Below are 18,078 nucleotides of genomic sequence, written 5' to 3'. Positions count from 1 at the left end.
AAACTCTTCATTTCTTTTTCCCACTTTCTGCGTGTTTCTTCTCAAATCTAGATTTCCAGCAAAAAAAGTTGCTTTTAAAACACAAATTGTTTTTAAAAAAAGTTAATTAATTTGTAAATCTTTTCTCTAACCTCTATAATTTTCCTACCTTTCACCGTTTTTGCAGGCAGGCCTCGAAGCCTGGGCCTCTGTTGCCCAGCCACGCCCGAGCTACGCACCTCCCGTCCCGCTCAACAAGCGGCCCGCGATCGCCACCATCTTTCTAAAGGCTGGCGGCGCGGGACTGAGGCGAGCGTAGCCATCGCCGCCATCTTAGTAAAGGCGGGCGGGGCGGGAGTCAGCGCGCGCATCAACGTTGGCCCGGAGCGCGAGCGAATCGGCGGTCTTGAAGCCGGCTCGGGCGGGGGGCGGGGCTCGGGAGGGCTCGGAAGGGGGGGGCAGGGTTACCCCGGCAACCGGGCCCGGCCCTCTCTCACAGCCTCAAGCCAGCTCACGCCCGTTCCTGGGGCTTGGCTCCAGCGCAGACCTGGCCGCAATCGGTGGGCTTGAAACCGGCTCGGGAGGGCGGAGAGTGGGGCTCGGGAGGGCGGGGGGCGGGGCTCGGGAGGGCGGGAAAGGGGGGAAGGGTTACCCCGGCAACCGGGCCCGGCCGTCTCTCACAGCCTCAAGCCGGCTCATGCCCGTTCCCGGGGCTTGGCTCCATTTGCGGCCGTGGGCCACTCACTCTCTCTCTCTCCTTCCCTCTGTCTCTCTCTCTCCTCCCCCCTCCCCTCTCCCCCGTCCCCTCTCCCTCTCCCTCCCATCCCCCTCTCCCCTCTCTCTCCCCCCTGCCTCACCCTCTCTCTCTCCCCCTCTCTCCCCCTCTCTCTCTCCCCCCCCTCCCCCTCTCTCTCTGCCCCCTCCCTCCCCCCTCTCTCTCCCCTCTCCCTCCCCCTCTCTCTCTCCCCCCTCCCTCCCCCTCCTCCCTCCCCCTCTCTCTCTGCCCCCTCTCTCCCCCTCTCTCTCTGCCCCCTCCCTCCCCCTCTCTCCCTGCCCCCTCCCTCCCCCTCTTTCCCCGCCCCCTCTCTCCCCGCCCCCTCCCTCACCCTCTTTCCCCCTCTCTCTCCACCTCCCTCCCCCTCCCCCTTCGTCCCTCCCTCCCCCCCTCCCCCCTCCCCCCTTCGTCCCTCCCTCCCCCCTCCCCCTCCCTCCCCCTCTCTCTCTGCCCCCTCCCTCCCCCCTCTCTCTCTGCCCCTCCCTCCCCCCTCTCTCTCTGCCCCCTCCCTCCCCCTCTCTCTCTGCCCCCTCCCCTTCTCTCTCTCCCCTCTCCCTCCCCCTCTCTCTCTCTCCCCCTCTCTCTCTCTCCCCCCCTCTCTCTCTCTCCCCTCTCTCTCCCTCCCCCTCTCTCTCTCTCCCCTCTCTCTCCCTCCCCCTCTCTCTCTCTCCCCTCTCTCTCCCCCTCTCTCTCTCTCCCTCCAGTCTCTCTCTCCCCCCAGTCTCTCTCTCCCCCCAGTCTCTCTCTCTCTCTCCCCCAGTCTCTCTCTCTCTCTCTCCCCCAGTCTCTCTCTCTCTCTCTCTCTCTCTCCCCCCAGTCTCTCTCTCTCTCCCCCCAGTCTCTCTCTCTCTTCCCCAGTCTCTCTCTCCCTCTCTCCCCCAGTCTCTCTCTCTCCCCAGTCTCTCTCTCCCTCTCTCCCCCAGTCTCTCTCTCTCTCCCCAGTCTCGCTCTCTCTCCCTCCCCCAGTCTCTCTCTCTCTCCCCCCAGTCTCTCTCTCAATTTCAATTCAATTCAAATCGCTTTATTGGCATGACAAGGTACATCTTATGTTGCCAAAGCATCGAAAAACATTCATGGTTGAACACATAAATACAGAACTATCCATACAGTGTATAAACAGATATATCCCTGAGTGTATAAATATACATTCATATAATTTGTATATACTCTTTTCTTGTATTTAGTGGTTGTCCCTCTGTTTATGGCAAGCTGTAACATAGTGTGCCGCTAAGGTTACACAATTTCTCTCTTCCCCTAGTAGGTATGGGAGCTTTTGGTCGTCATTCAAATTTCTGAATTCCGGGCATATTTTTGTGAATTTTGGGTAGAAATTCTCCCTTATGCCCTGATATTTTCTACAAGCTGTGAGGAAGTGCATCTCTGTCTTCACCACTCCCTGACTGCAGTGAGAGCATATCCTGTCCTCTCTTGGTGGCCGGGTCTGCCTGTGTCTACCTTTTTCGATCGCCAGGCTGTGTTCACTAAGTCTGTACATTGTCAAGGTTTTTCTCAGTTTGCTATCCTTCTCTTCTCTTCTCTTCTCTTCTCCCCCCAGTCTCTCTCTCTCTCTCTTCTCCCCCCAGTCGCTCTCTCTTCTCCCCCCAGTCGCTCTCTCTCTTCCCCTCAGTCACTCTCTCTCTTCCCCCCAGTCGCTCTCTCACTTCCCCCCAGTCGCTCTCTCTCTTTCAATACAATGAATGACAGTCTTTGGTGTTAAATAGGCGAAAGCAGCAGTCAATTTAAACACAGCAATGTCCTATCTAGTTAATCTATTTCTGACAGTGATGGATGAAGAAAGAATATTTGCCAGTTTCAGCATTTTTGACTGTTTGCCCAAGGAAGGATTTCGATGTAGCTCATAGTAAAAAGATGATACTAAGTTAAATTCAGCTCATTTAAATACAGGAAGTGAGTTGCCAGCCCTGCTTTAGACAGTTCGCCATTTGGGGGGGTGGGAAATCCTGCAGGGCAAATTGAGCCAGCAACAGCACCTTAAAGGGGAGGGCTGAAAAATAGTTGGGGGACGGGTGTGCTGAAAAGATCGGTGGGGGTGGGTCAATGGAGTAGCATTGAAGTGGCATAGAAATGTAAAGAGCATTTCAGGTAGAAATGAGTTGAACTTAAGGGAGCGGTCAAGGCTTAAAATTTGCAAAAATAATGAAGAACAAGTCATTGCCATATTAGCTTTACCCAGATGAAGCTTATGATCCCTTTAAGTAGCGCTGCAAATGGCTGCCACTGGATTTGAGCCACCCATACCCTCAATCTAGGTAATTACCTGCCAACCTCTAGGCTGTCATGGGAAACAATACAGGGAGAGGTAAACCAGCTTACTCCTGTGAACCTGGAAAGTACTGCTGGCTAGGATTAATGTAGGCATGTGTTGTAAAAGGTATCAGTTCACAAATTAACGTCGCATATCTGGAGCTAGTGAAATAGACTCTGTCAATTTGCATTGAAGGCCATACAGCTCCTGGGTTTTTGTATTTGAAGTATCTGGATTTGTCCCAGCTTATATTGGTTTGAAAGGCAGAATTACAGACACCCCAAAACGCTAGAGAAAATACCAAATAAAACTGTCAAAACCATAATTTTCAACTGGGTGAGAATGCACCAAAACCCCCAGGAAAAAAAATCCTGTGCCTCCAGCAGTCACACCTACTTTAGTCATCTTTAAATCCAGCACTGCTGCAAAATATTCTTTTATATCCTTTAGGTTTTTCATCCTGCAGTAAGTAATGGAATGTTGGGTTTGCCTGCAGCTTATGTTGTGATAAGACCCTGGCTCACTTCACTTTCAGTGTAAGTCCTTGCCTTCAATGTGTCATGAGGCCGATGCTGAGGACTGTTCTGGAGCTGTCAACTTTTTGGAGGCTAGAAGCGATATGGGGATCGGGCGGGAAAGTGGAGTAGAGGTAGAAGATCAGCCATGATCTTATTGAATGGTGGAGCAGGCTCGAGGGGTCGTATTGCCTACTCCTGCTCGTTAAAGGGGAGGGGGCTGGCGCAGCATGTCCCGGCGCCCGGCTGGGTCACCAGGGATTGGGAGTGCCGGTAAACGAGCATGAAGAACAGCCGGCACCCCACGGGGGGGGGGTGGGTGCTTCACAAGGGCCAGGGACAGCAACGGGGACAGGTGCTGGCAGGCGGCCAAGCAACAAAAATGGCCGCCCGCCACTTCCCCTTTAACTTGCGCCGCCCCGGCCGCAGGTAGGCCCCCCTGACCCCGGCGGACATAGCATCTGGCGGTAAGTTGGGGGGCGCCATCCAATATTACAGCCGGGGCGCGAGCGAGGTGCTGCGCACAGCGATGATGTCATCACTGGTGGCGCAGCGCCGTGCAGTGCTAACGGTTAGCGCCGCCGCTAACCTCCCGCTGAATTTCAAGGGAGGCGTTGGTGGTGCCATGTCCAGGCGCTAGTTGATTTGCACCCCGTCAGAGGCACAAATCAACCGAATTTAGCCCTCCTGGTTTTCTAGGTTGGCATGTATGCAATTTTTATATACAGTATTTATTGCATAGCAATGCCACGAATCAGTACATAGACCTTCCCTAAATTAACATTCTGTGGCAACTCAGGCTTACTTGTTGAAAAAGCCCCATGTCTAACACTGATATTACAGAAGCCTAGACTGATTGTCCCTGCTTTACATTCATTCGGTAGCTTATCACACCACAATATCGTTCTAATGTCTCCTTCAATTTATTCAGAGGTGCCAGTCAGATGGGTTGAGCTGAAGCTGTCGCTCGTTCCTCAGGTGATTAGGAGCCAGTGTTGCGAGTGTAGCTTGTCTCTTACCGAATGACAGCAAGGAAATATTAGAGGATGTAGTTGTGTTTGAATTACTGTGAAAGCTTTCATATATGATAGAGGGTAATTATTTTTTATATGAAAAAGCAATCGTAACAATGATGGTTGATGACAACTAGTCAATGTAACGAGCTCATAAATGGCTCTGTCTTGCACATAGTTTCCTGCCTTCAGTTCTAAATTATAGAATAAATTGCTATTCAGAGAAGATTGACACATTGTCTAAATGAATGCAGCACCAAGACCATTGAATATAGTCACCTACCTCTTTTGTCACGAAGCACTTTAGATCTGAATTAACCTTTTCTTGCTATTTTTCTGTTTTTTGTGGGAGAAACAAGACAATGGCTCTACTTCTGCTACAACAAACAATTCTACTTTTTGTTCATTATACTTTATGCAATCAGAGCATTATAAGGGGCTGTGTGTTGTGAGGGACAGCTCATTTAATTTGGGGTCATTCACTCTTCGCAGCTTGTTGCTTTTTACATTTTATTTTCCATTTGCAAATACAGACAGCAAGTAGTAATAGACACATTCCAGCTTTCAGAAGCCTTAAAAAATTACATGTGTAGGCGTACGGACATGTGGTAGTTTTCTCTTTTAAAATAAAGCATTATGCAAAACAGTAAGATGATTGGCAGAAATGGAACAGTCTACAACAGTTAAAAGCATGTTTTTTTTTAGCTGGCAGATATTGCACCAGGCTATTTAGAATCCCACTGCAACTGGTAAAGTTTGGAATTAAGCTACTGTCAACTTCATAGTATTTTATACAGTATTTTATTAAGTGTCTCAATATTTATAGGTGCAAATCATAAACTTTGCATAATGTAGAAAAAGAGCAGGCATTTATATAGCGCCTTTCATGACCTCAGGACGTCCCAAAGTGCTTTACAGCCAATGAAGTATTTTTGATGTGTAGTCACTGTTGTAATGTAGGAAACACGGCAGCCAATTTTGCACACAGCAAGGTCCCATAAACAGCAATGTGAGAATGACCAGATCATCTGTTTTTAGGTGTTGGTTGTGGGATAAATATTGGCCAGGACACTGGGGAGAACTCCCTGCTCTTATAAGAACATAAGAATTAGGAGCAGGAGTAGGCCATACGGCCCTTCGAACCTGCTCCGCCATTCAACAAGGTCATGGCTGAGCTTCGAACTCAACTCCACTTTCCTGACCGATCCCCATAGCCCTTGATTCCCCTAGAGTCCAAAAATCGATCTATCTCAGCCTTGAATATACAGGAAACTCTTTGGTATCCGGCACCGACGGGACCGGCGTGTTGCTGGTTGATCAAAAATTCTGGATGACGGAGAAGGTTATCTACCGAGACTATTTTTAACAAAGAAAAATTAAAAAATCAAGAAATGTGCAGTATACAGTAATTGGGTACTCACCTACAGAATGTTGTGTTAAATGGATGGTGGAAGATGCTTGATTAAGTACAGTACTGCCAGTTGAGGGCAATGCAATGACTACCAGCAGCGTGGGAGACACACAGTGCCCCTGTAAAATGGCAGATCAGAAGAGACTACCGGCAGCGCGGGAGAGTCAGACTCCTGTTACAGAGGTATTGAGGTGTTGACTGCGCCAAGAAGCCGAGTAGTGGCAGTTTGGAGAACTATCCCCACTGACTAACTCGGCCACCGTGGGAGACTCGGACTCAGAAACATTGCCGGTTATTGAGGTGTTGTTTTCGGAGTGAGAAGTTTGCCGGTTAATAGAGAATTCCGGATATTTAGGTGCCGTTTAAACAAGAGTTTTCTGTACTCAACAACTCTTTGGGGTAGAGAATTCCAAAGATTCACAGCCCTCTGAGTGAAGAAATTCCTCCTCATCTCAGTCTTAAATGGCCAACCCCTTATTCTGAGACTATGCCCCGCTTCTTCACAATAGTGGCATGGGAGTTTTTATATTCACCTGAGGGGGCAAACGAGGCCTCGGTTTAACGTTTCTTCTGAAAGACGGCACCTCCCACAGGGCAGCACTCTCTCAGTATTGTACTGGAGTGTCAGCCTAGATTTTGTGCTCAAGTCCCTGGAGTGGGACTTAGAAACCACCACCTTGTGACTCAGAGTCGAGAGTGTTATCACGGAGCCACAGCTGACGCTACAGTAGTTCATTTTAGCAGGGTTACTTTAAGTGCAAGTATAAATTTGCTTAAAAAAATGGCGTGGAACATTTCAGTGCCCTATATACTTCTGAGATTTTATGGGTATCCTCTGACAAAATGTAAATGAATTAGTCCCTTGTAACGTCCGTGTGTAATTGAGACACGGACTGCAGAAGTTGGTTATAACAGGTGTTTACTGAATGGAGACAAAACTGGAACTACTATACAAAGTTACTGCACAGGCTTATATACAGGGGTGGTCACTACTGGTACTGCAGTATACAGGGGCTGCAGAATATAGTTCCTTCTTCAAGGTACATACACTACATCCCTAACTGTCAAAGTTATAACTGAAAGAAACCCACACTCAGGTTTGAGAAAAATACACCCAGGCTGACGTTAACCTAAATTTCTTTTTGTTGCAAGTCAGCAGCATGTTTCACGATGGTGTAGGAATGTGAGAATGAAAAGAAAGCAGTTCATCAAGCTGCTGTGTAAAGAATTGCACATCGAAGCAGTTATAATTGTACACTCTGCAAGTGGTTCAATGGCACAGCAGACTGGGACAACACACTGCTCCACAACAGTGCATGGATTCATTTTCACTCAGGGGCCTGCCCACCACGTGCTAAATTCCCAGTCACTGCTAGGTCCATGGCAATTATATACACACCTCAGAATAGCACTGCCGTTAAATTGTCTTGGATTACTGATTCTTTTTTCTGCATCTTTTTTTCATTAGCTTATCATTCATGTTAACTGCTTTCTTTGCACTAGGATTAACGCCAATCCAGGGGGATTTTCTTCAAACATAAATGTAGTTTTGTTTCAGTGTTAGTTATGACTGGTGGGATTAACTGATACTCTCTCCCGCCTCCCCGCACCCCACCCCCCCCCACCCCCCATCCCAGACAGGGAGAGAAAGATTAGCAGGTGATTCGCATGGGGGCTGCCCTTGTTTAACTTCAAGATCAATGGTGCCAGAGGCCAGACAACAGTCCTCTCAATCAATAAACATTTCCTGCGGGAAGGTAGGGATTTACAAAAATAAACATTGTTAAAATGTATTTATTCTTTGTTGAAAGTAATTGCAATAAGCAGAATTAATCTGTTCCTTCCCATTTAAAAGTCTAGATTTCACAACTGCTAATGTGCTGGCAAATTGCTTCAGCTAAAAGCTGAGATTAGCTCCAAAATTAAGAACAACTTGACAATGGGAGCCCTGCAAAATATGACAGCCTTTGTGCAACTCTGTTCAGAGCAATCATAATCAACCACTGGGGAGCAAGCCAGGAGTCTGAGCAGAAATAAAGTGAGTGAAACCTGCCCTTCCAATCACCTTGATTAAACAGCTAGTCATCTGCATTCTGGCCACTCTCACAAGCGGGAATAAAAATCATTTTACTGCTCGCCGTTGCATATTCTATTTATAATATTCAATTTATTTAGGTTTTATTTATATTTTAATGAGGACTACGGCAAGCTTCTGCAGAGAGGACTTTAATTCTCATTATGTTATTTGAGCTGTCTCTCACCTCCCTTTAGAGGTGACTGGCTGCCATCTTGAAAATCTTCTAAATTGTGATTAAAGTATCAAATTGATGTATCTGTCTGAGGCCGAGATACTAATAGTTTCACCTGTAAGTCACAGAGCTCGTGTGAGTATATATGGCTCAGTCACCCAGTAAAAACACAAGACAATTCAAATACATTTTTGCTTTTAGTCTTCCTCTGTTGAATTGAAGAGAGCAGCTGTTACTGGTGCAATATCACAGCGCAGGTGATAAGTACAATATTGTGCTACTGCAGTAAAGCAGCAGAATACAGGCACCAGGGCTGTCATCTGTGTCTTCTGTTACTGGACAGCCTGCCTCATAGGGACATTGGCTGATGACTTGGCAACTGTGGAAATATGATTTTCATGCCGACTGTTCCCGGGCCACATGAGTGCTGTTGCCATCTATTTCTATCAAACTCTGCATAAAGCAAGTGGGAAAAGTAAGTAATTTATTCCACTTATTCCTCAAGGTCTAATTGCTGTTGAGCCTGCGTGTGGGGTGATATTTTAAACTGAACACAGTGGCTGAATTGGAGAACTGAAAGTGATACATTATTATGCACATATTACCATAGCACTAGCACGTGCTTAACTTGTGAAGCTCAGCCTTGATGGAACTGCTGTTTTTCAAAGATTCATATGGAATTGTGCACACAACGCCATCATTAAGAGCAGATTTATTTTCCCCCAGAGGGCAACAGATTATATGCATTGTGAAACCATCTACCAGTTTAGTCCAAAGGTTGTCAGGTGAAGCAGATTTTAATATTATTTGTTCATCCTGGGGCGCAGTTCCCTGTGCCAGAAGCCCTCCGGTACCTTCATGCAAGTGACTACTCTTCATTCCAGGTGCATGTGGTCCTGAGGACAAAGGGCTCTGGGTTGCAACTTGGTAACCATGTCAACACATGAGACTGGAGAAGCTGGGATTGTTCTCTTTAGAGCAGAGATGGTTAAGGGGAGATTTAATAGAGGTGTTCAAAATTACAACAGTGCTTCATTGGCTGTAAAGCAGTTTGGGACGTTCTGAGGTCGCGAAAGGTCCTATATAAATGCAAGTCTTTCTTTCTTATAATTATGAAGCGTTTTAATAGAGTACAGTAGATAGGGAGAAACTGTTTCCACTGGCAGGAGGGTCGATAACCAGAGGACTCAGATGTAAGATAAATGGCAAAAGAGCCAGGGGGGAGATGTTGTTGGCAAGGTTACATTTATTGTCCATACCTAGTTGCCCTGAGAAGGTGGTGGTAGGAGATCTTCTTGAGTATTGATTGTTTTCCAACTGGCTTGCTAAGTGCAAAAGATGGGGTGGTGGGTTCCCTTTCCTGAAGGAAATTAGTGAACCAGTTGGGTTTTTACAACAATCCAACTTTCATGGTCATGTTTTCCTGGTGCCAGCCCGTAAATGACCCAGTTTATTAAATTACCCAGTTTATTGAATTCATCTTCACAAGTTGCCATGGTAGGATTTGAACATACAAGCTCTGTGTTCCTAGTTCAGCACCATACCAACTTAATTTATAGGCGGTTCTGTGCTGAATTGAGACTTTGCAACCAGTAGACATTTTTTTAAAAATCCTGAAGTGGATTTGAGCCCAGATCACCGAAATTAAAAGCCAGCGTCTAAACCACTGCACCATCTCAAACTTGTCACTGTTTGGTGACCTCGTTAGTCAACGATTTAGTTCAAAACATTTCTAACCAATCATTTTTTTTCAACCAAAAAGGCACAAACATTTGTAGAGAAGTTCTACTGTTTATGGGGAAAAAAAATCATTTTTGCATAAGTACAAATGATTTTGAACAAATATCTAAATCGACTTTTCACTTCTGAGAATTTGTAACCATTTTTCTTAAGTGCCTGTAGCCTGTATCCAGTAAATAAATAAAATAGTGCCATTGAATTATTGAGTTCAATTATAGGTTTGTAGACCTTCAGTACCCTACATTAGGGATCCTGTGGGATGTGAATGTTTGATGATGAGGCAGTCTATAAACCAGAAATGACAGGCCTTTAATCATAGTCTGTAATACGTCATTTGTTTCGCTGGAAAATTCATTAGGGTGGCTAGTTAAAGGCACAACCCAGAGGACCACGAGTACAGACAATACATCAATCAGGTAGTCTGCATCAGTAATGTTATAATGTGCAACACTGTCATGCAGCCAAGCTTTAATAGTGTTAGCAGTGACGTTGTGGCAAAAACAAATTATTAATTGCACTGAATCTTACTTCAACAATGGTCTATAATGAATGAGCAGTCTTAGACAATCCACATTTGGCTTTTTTAATAGGCCACTATTAACAGGCCAGGGCTCCATTATGCCGGATTCCGTCTTAACGAGAAGATTTCTGGGATGGCTTTGTGGGGTGAGAACCCTCCACCTGTCTCTTAGAAGGCCATAAGGAGGATCGGGTTGGGACTCCAAATGTCAGGGCTCCCATAGCCCGGACCTACTCACGGACATGGCGTGTGCTTGGTGTTGGTACAGGTATACCGGCTGACCGTGCATCAGAAGGTGGTCCCACCAGGTGGGGGGCATGGGCAGCCTAAGCTCGGGGCCTGGACCCTTGAAGATTTTTATTTTTATTGTAAGGTGCCCTGCTTTGTAAGTGAGCCGCTAGAATCTTCTTCAGTGCGATTAGAAACCTGACACTAACCTGGCCCTGAGCAATTTCCAGCATCTTTGGTGCGGGGGGGTGGAATGGCACCTCAAATGTGCCTGCCAAAGCTATTTAAATTGTGGGACTTACCCCCGACCCCATGAACTTTGGTGGGGATCACTGGGGGAGGTCAGAGCTGGGCACATCTCGGTACTTGCGCTAAGATGCACCGCTCCGCAGATTTTCATAACCAGTGTCTTTATCCTGCAGGAAATTAGCTGATTCAACTGAGAGAATCATGCAAAGATGCCCCTTCATGTTCATAGGTCAGTGAAACTGAACTGTCTCGTAACCGGTAGGACCTGATGGGTTGAAGATGAGCCTTAGGAAAGAAAGCATCATGGGGCTAATCTTACACTGCCAGTATGGGAACCATGCCCACCAGCAGTGAATATTGGAAATTCAGGTGCATATTGCCCATGACGTTCTGATCATTGCTTGGAAAATGGTGGGCAGTCCGATACAGACTGCTGGCAAACGATAACCTATCTGACTGAATACATTGTTAACACATTCACAAGGAGAAAAGGGTGAAAATCTCAGGTACTGGGTTGAACAATACCGAGTGAGGCACTGTAAATGTCGTGGTATGTTAACCTTTACTTACTACTGCCTTATTTTTACTTTTTTTTAAAAAAAGCTTTAGGGATTTTAGTTTTGAAAATGTATTTGGCTGACTGGCTGGAAGCATAAATTACTTGTTGCAATGTGTTTTTGGCTGACTGGCTGGAAGCACAGGTTAATTGGATAGTATTTCAGTCATAGTTTGACTCTTTGCCTGTGACTGACTGCAAAATGTGTGCTGTACTTGAAATGCAGTGCAGCTTTCATTTGTGGTGACTGGGGCGGGGGGTGGGGAGCTTAGATATAAAGTCGACTGCACCCAAGTGAATATAAATGAATGAATATACATTTTGTTAAGTATAAGTAAAAATTGAAGATGCAAGGTCTTTTGTTGTCCATGTTCATGGCATTTACTGTTATAAGTGAATCCATTGTTGGGGGCTTTATTAAGGATTTAGCTTCGTTCTTTCAGTGAAAATGTTTTTTTTGTGAAGACACTGTACAGTTAATCGGACAGCACTTACATTGTCACATTAGGTTTGTCAGCATAGTTTGGTGCACCCTTGGAACAACGTTGTGTTTGGGAGTCAAGATAATTTGCCAATATTCCAAAGAGTTGGCTCTGGTCAGGAGGTAATGAGGGCCCTGTCTGTACCTGCAGGGTTGGGTTGTTGGACTTTAGGAAGAGACTGTTATAAGCTCGCAGTCTCAGTCTGCGTTGGCCTATTCTTATTTCCTTGGTTGTAGAGTTGTCACATCGGCATCCAGGAAGAGAGTCCAGAGCACCTGCAAATGCTCAGCCAGAGTCTGCGTTATTTGTCCCAACTGGCTTATGGCGCACCGACGCTTGTTGTGGGAAGAAGCATGTTCTTACAACTAACAGTGGCAGCTGTACTAGCCTACATGTTTCCACAGGGGCTTGTTCTCAAGGGTTGGCCCCAGGGGCACATGACCTCTCAGACTACTGTCCAAAGCAACTGATTGTAAAATTGCAAACAGAATATCTGCAGCAGCATATCTTTTTGGCCACACTCTCTACAACAGTCATCTTCCAGGAAGGGATGGAATTTGTGAAGCACCTAGGGGTGCTGTAAGCTCCATGCGTTATCTTGGGTTAGCTCTTGAACAATCTGCTACATATTCCTCCTCAGCCACCTGGTGACCTTGATCTTCTTTCCAAACCCCCTTCAAGCTTTATGTGTTGTCTTTTAATCTGCAGGAGACCATGGTGCAGAGTGGAGATGTGTCTGTGGGCTGGGGGTGGGGGAAGGGGGGGGGGGATCTGTTGGAAAGTGACAGTACAGCTTCAGCAGGGTTGACTCATGTTGGAGTTTTGGGGAGTATGGCTGCAAGGTTTAAGAGTCTATTATGTAATTACATATGTCTCCAGGGAATTTAGGCCTGGAGGTAATGCTGCCATTCGTTTGGTACCTTCCTGCTGAAAAGGTGGTGACTCAATGGCCTAGAAATTCAGTATAGCCACTTTTGGGGCGGTAAAGTCGGGCGGCCGCTAAAGTTTGCGCCCGCTGGAAAGTGGAGGCCACTTCGCCGATATTCAGTAGCTTTGGCCAAGGAGTTTGCTCGAGCGCTAAAACTGGCATTGCACGGCTATCTTTAGGCGCTAAGCCGGCGGTGCAGACTGATACAGCCGAGGCCGGGCGCAGCGCAGGTGCGGTCATGTTTTGATTGACAGCAGACACCCTGGCGCCGGCCAGCTCTTAAAGGGGAAAGGGTCGACTTGGTCTGCTGCCACGCCCTGGATACTGCAGCCCTCCAGCTAGGCCTAAACACTGCTGCTGGAGAGAAATAGCGACAGGAAGGATGCAGAGGGCCCGTGAGCGAGCGCAGCGCTTCTCTGCCCATGATTTAAAGGTGCTGGTTAGGGCTTTGGAGAAGAGAAGCCATATCTTGTTCCCGGACAGTGGCAAGAAGCCTCCCAAGAGGGTGTACAGGAGAGCCTGGAGGGATATCGCCCAGAGGGTCACAGCCACCTGCGATGTCCCCAGGACTGGTGTCCAATGCCGGAAAAAGTTTAACGACCTCACTCGGATTGTCAGGGTGAGTACCCTTTCCAGTGTCCTCCTCATCCTTGCATGTGCACCTCACATTATGGGCACAGGGACCTCAAAGGCCTAATGGCCAGCCCTCATCCAGCAGCTATGGCACTGGCATGAACATCAATTGCACTTTCTGCACTTTACACACTGGCCAAGCTATTCGACCATGGGAGGCCGTGCACACAACAACAGGGCACCACACTGTACTTAGAGGCCGTCCTTTCTCTTGCAGGCCAAGCTGGCCCAGAATCTGAAGAGCCGGACTGTCACCGGGGGAGGCCGTGCCCAGTTCCAGCAGCTCAGTGACCTGGAGGAGCGCGTGGGTCGACTCATGGGTGCCCGGGTGATTGGCCCCGTTGCAATTGGAGATGCCGACCCTGTGCTGGGCCCCAATGGTAAGGACATGACCGTTTGGACCTCTCTCGTTCCCCTTGCGCTTCAGATCTACATCCTTTGCCACTGTCCGACCAATGCGCAGAATGCCACCACTCATGCCTCCCTCGCTGACGCCCTGTCCTCACTCTAAAGCTACTCTTGTGCCTTCCTGCTTTCAGCTGGTGAGGAGGAGGTCCCTGAAGCTGCGAGTGTCAGTCCCTCGGAAGAGGAGGACGAGGAGGAGCAAGAGGAAGGCGGCACATCGGGGGAACCCTCATCCGCGCCAGGGGATGGCAATGGAGGGGACACGTCTTCCCTGGAGGAGAGCCAGGGGGAAGTGTTGCAGGGGAGTGTAGCTCCTGTGCCCAGTGGTGTCCAGCCATGCGGGAAGGGTCGGGCAGCTCGGCTGCCTTCTCCCCAGAGGGGGGAAGTGTTGCAGGGGAGTGTAGCTCCTGGGCCCAGTGGCGTCCAGCCACGCGGGAAGTGTCGGGCAGCTCGGCTGCCTTCTCCCCAGAGGGGGAAAGTGTTGCAGGGGAGTGTAGCTCCTGGGCCCAGTGGCGTCCAGCCACGCGGGAAGGGTCGGGCAGCTCGGCTGCCTTCTCCCCAGAGGGGGGAAGTGTTGCAGGGGAGTGTAGCTCCTGGGCCCAGTGGCGTCCAGCCACGCGGGAAGGGTCGGGCAGCTCGGCTGCCTTCTCCCCAGAGGGGGGAAGTGTTGCAGGGGAGTGTAGTTGCTGGGCCCAGTGGCGTCCAGCCACGCGCGAAGGGTCGGCCAGCTCGGCGGCCTTCTCCCCAGAGGGAGAGTCCGGCCTCCAGTCCGGAAACGGTCCTCGCCCAGGAGGTGCGCCTCCTTGATCAAATGTCCGCGGACTCGGATCGTCGGCACACCGAGTTCATGGGGGTTGTGGCACGGTTGCCTGAGGCCATCGAGTCCCTGGCTCATAGTGTGTCCGATTTCGGGGCCTCACAGGCCAGGGGTTTCGAACAACTCGCGGCAGCACAGGCCAGGGGTCTCGAACAATTCGGGGCATCACAGGACGCGAGTCGGGCCGAATTGAGGGCAGCACAGGTCGCGAGTCGGGACGAATTCAGGGCAGCACAGGACGCGAGTCGGGACGAATTCAGGGCAGCACAGGCAGCGAGTGGACAGTTGATCAGTGGTACCGTGCAGTCACTGGCTGGTCTGATGCGGGCACAGACCAGGGCAGTACGGGCACTCACTGCTGCCACACTCGCTGTGTCAGGCAGGCATCGCCAGGGCACCCGCCGCGCTGCAGCAGCACAGCGGTCTGGCCTTCACCAGATTGCTGCGCTTGCTGCAGTGCCAGCCCGTCCGAGTGCCAGTGTCTCAGGTGAGCAGCGAGCGCCTGGCATCAGCCAGCTTGCCCCCATTGCTGCAGCCGCCACTGCCACTCCCCCTGCGAAGCTGCGACGAGCTGCTGGAGGGACTGATGCTGCCCAGCCACAGCTGCAGCAGTCAGCAGCCGGCCCCTCGAGGGCCAGAGCTCGTCTAGGCCGACCCCCAAGGGCATCTGCCGTCACGCAATGTGCCCCTCAGGAGCCTTCCCCCAGCCTTGCAGCACCCACAGGGCCCAGGTTGAGGTGGAGCAGCAGATCGGCCAGGGGCCGGAAAAGCCTGGACAAGGACTCGCCCTCTCGGCACACAAAGTAGAGTGTGTGGCAAATGTTTTTTTATATGGGGGTGGTTGTCTTGGCTATGGGGGGGGTTCTTTTGGTAAGGCCGAGGATGAAGGCCATTTGGATGGACAAGTTTTGTTATTCCTCCCCAGGTTGTGGGAGTGAGATATGTATTTGAGTGTTTTTTGGGGGTGTTGTCTGTTTTTGGGTTTCATGTGGGAAGGGCCCTGAGTTTGTTCAATAAAGTTTTTTCTTTATTCAGCTTGTCCATGTGTGATGTTTCAAGTGGTTGTTGCGTTAACCGGCTGAGGGCTTGCGGAGCGGCTGCATTCATCTGCGTTCATTGCCGCAAGCCATTCCCTGACAGGGGGCCTAGAAGTGTCGTTCAATAAGCCGCCGACGGACGGCCCTTGGACCTTGTGGCTCCCTCCTGGGCTGGTACTCCTCCTCCTCCTCCTCCTCCTCATGGTCCTCCTGCTCGTCCTCCTGAGGTGGTGGTCCAATGTGAGGTGGCAGTGCCTGAGTCCTGCGGATAGCCAGGTTGTGCAGCATGCAGCAAACGACGACGAACTGGGAGACTCTATCCGGCGAATACTGCAGAGATCCGCCGGAGCGATCCAGGCAGCGGAACCGTTGCTTGAGGACGCCAATCGTTTGCTCTATGATGTTCCTTGTGGCTTGATGGCTTTCGTTGTATGCCTCCTCAGCAGGGGTCCTGGGCGCGCGGAGCGGGGTCATGAGCCATGTACACAAAGGATAGCCTTTGTCCCCGATAAGCCATCCTCTTGGGGGAGGCTGTGCCTGGAACATGTCAGCCACAGTAGTCTGTCACAGGATAAATGCATCGTGGCTGCTGCCTGGAAAGCGGGCATTGACAGCTAGGATGCACTGGCTGTGGTCACACACCAGCTGTACATTGAGGGAATGGTAGCCCTTCCGGTTGCGGTAATCCTCGGCATTGTCGATAGGTGCCCGCAAAGCCACATGCGTGCAGTCAATGGCGCCCTGCACCATGGGGAAGTCGGCGATCCTCGCAAATCCGACTGCACGCTGCTCCTGCCTCTCTAGGGTCATGGGGAAGGAGATGAATTGGTGTCTCCTTGTGAAAAGGGCATCGGTGACCTGCCGGATGCAGCGATGCACGGCGAACTGGGAGATGTTAGCTATGTCCCCAGCAGCGGCTTGGAAGGAGCCGCTTGCATAAAAGTTCAGAGCCACCGTGACCTTCACTTCCACCGACAGAGACGTCCTGCACATCAGCTGTGGACGCAGATCTCTGTGAAGCAGCTGGCAGATCTCTGCAACCACCTCCCTTCTGAAGCGCAGCCTCTTAACACACTGCGCGGCAGTCATGGTGAGATAGGACACCTGCTGGTGGTATTCCCTGAGTGGGTAAGGCCTACGTTGCCGACGCCTGATGCCCCCTCTGCGTCTAGGCATGGCTGCCCCTCTCACACAGCGTCTGCGAGCCCTTCGCACATAATGCTGGAACTGAGGGTTGGAGCCCCATGCAGCCCCCATAATATACTTGCAAACAGTGAAATCACAATGAGTCAAATTTCCAAGCTCTGGCCAGAAGCCAAAAATACCTCTCCTATGTTGGGCCAAATCAGTAAGGTGTCTTCCTTGGTCTCTGTCCAGAAATCCATTGCACTAAAGTCATTGCAGCAAAATGGCTGGCCTTTATAGTTCAGTCTAAGTGCCCTTTAATTAGCGCTCCCCGAGGCCCGCAGGGCCTCTGCTGCGTTCCACTTCACAGTTCTTAACACCGCCACGCCCACATTGGGCGGGCGCGACTGAAGTTCCGGTTTGGGGCGCACAAAGGGCGTTGCACGACGAAATGACGTCATAAGTTGCGCGCGCAGCTGAGCGCGCGCAAACACTTTGTGCTGGCGCTAAATGTCTACTGAAGTTGGGCGTAGGCGCAGATCGGCCTGCGCCCGGGCGCTAAGTGCCTAGCGCTCGAGATCTACTCCTACTAAGGCGCTAACGGCTGGCGAACGCAACTGAATTTCTAGGCCAGTAAGTTAGAGCACGGCTACTTGTAAGAACATGGGATTTTAGGGTATTTCAAGGGATCGGCATTGCAAAGAGTTAAATGACCCCAAGCTTTTTGTTCGAACTGCTATTCTGCAAAATCTACAGCTTTCAGATTGCAGGTGCTGTGTGCATCATGGACAGCCTTGTTTATGGCTGAATTGCCCTTGTTTATTCTAGAAGGGCTAGGGAAGAGGACCAGGGAGGCTGCGAGCTGTCTCACTCTTATGTCTTCTCTGGTTCTTGTATCTGGCAAAGTGAGCCACCGAAACATAACCAGATAAATTCCTTTTACTAATTTTCAGTATTCAGCTTTGCTAGGCCGTAGTTTACTACTGAGATTGCCAGTTTATAGTTTTTACTATAGTTTTATTAATTTGTTTTTATTTCTGTTAGAATTAGGTTAAAGTATGTAAAAAAAACCCTAATTAAAACCTGTTGTCAGCAAGTTCCTGGGTTACATCATCACCATGGGAGGCCCAAGGCCTGTGCTGGCCACAGA

Source organism: Somniosus microcephalus, chromosome 22 (genome assembly GCF_052327205.1).
Source record: "Somniosus microcephalus isolate GS21.2 chromosome 22, FLI_Smic_1.0, whole genome shotgun sequence".
NCBI classification, from domain to species: domain Eukaryota; kingdom Metazoa; phylum Chordata; class Chondrichthyes; order Squaliformes; family Somniosidae; genus Somniosus; species Somniosus microcephalus.
The sequence above is the reverse complement of the archived record's forward strand: the minus strand, read 5'-3'. Positions refer to the sequence as shown.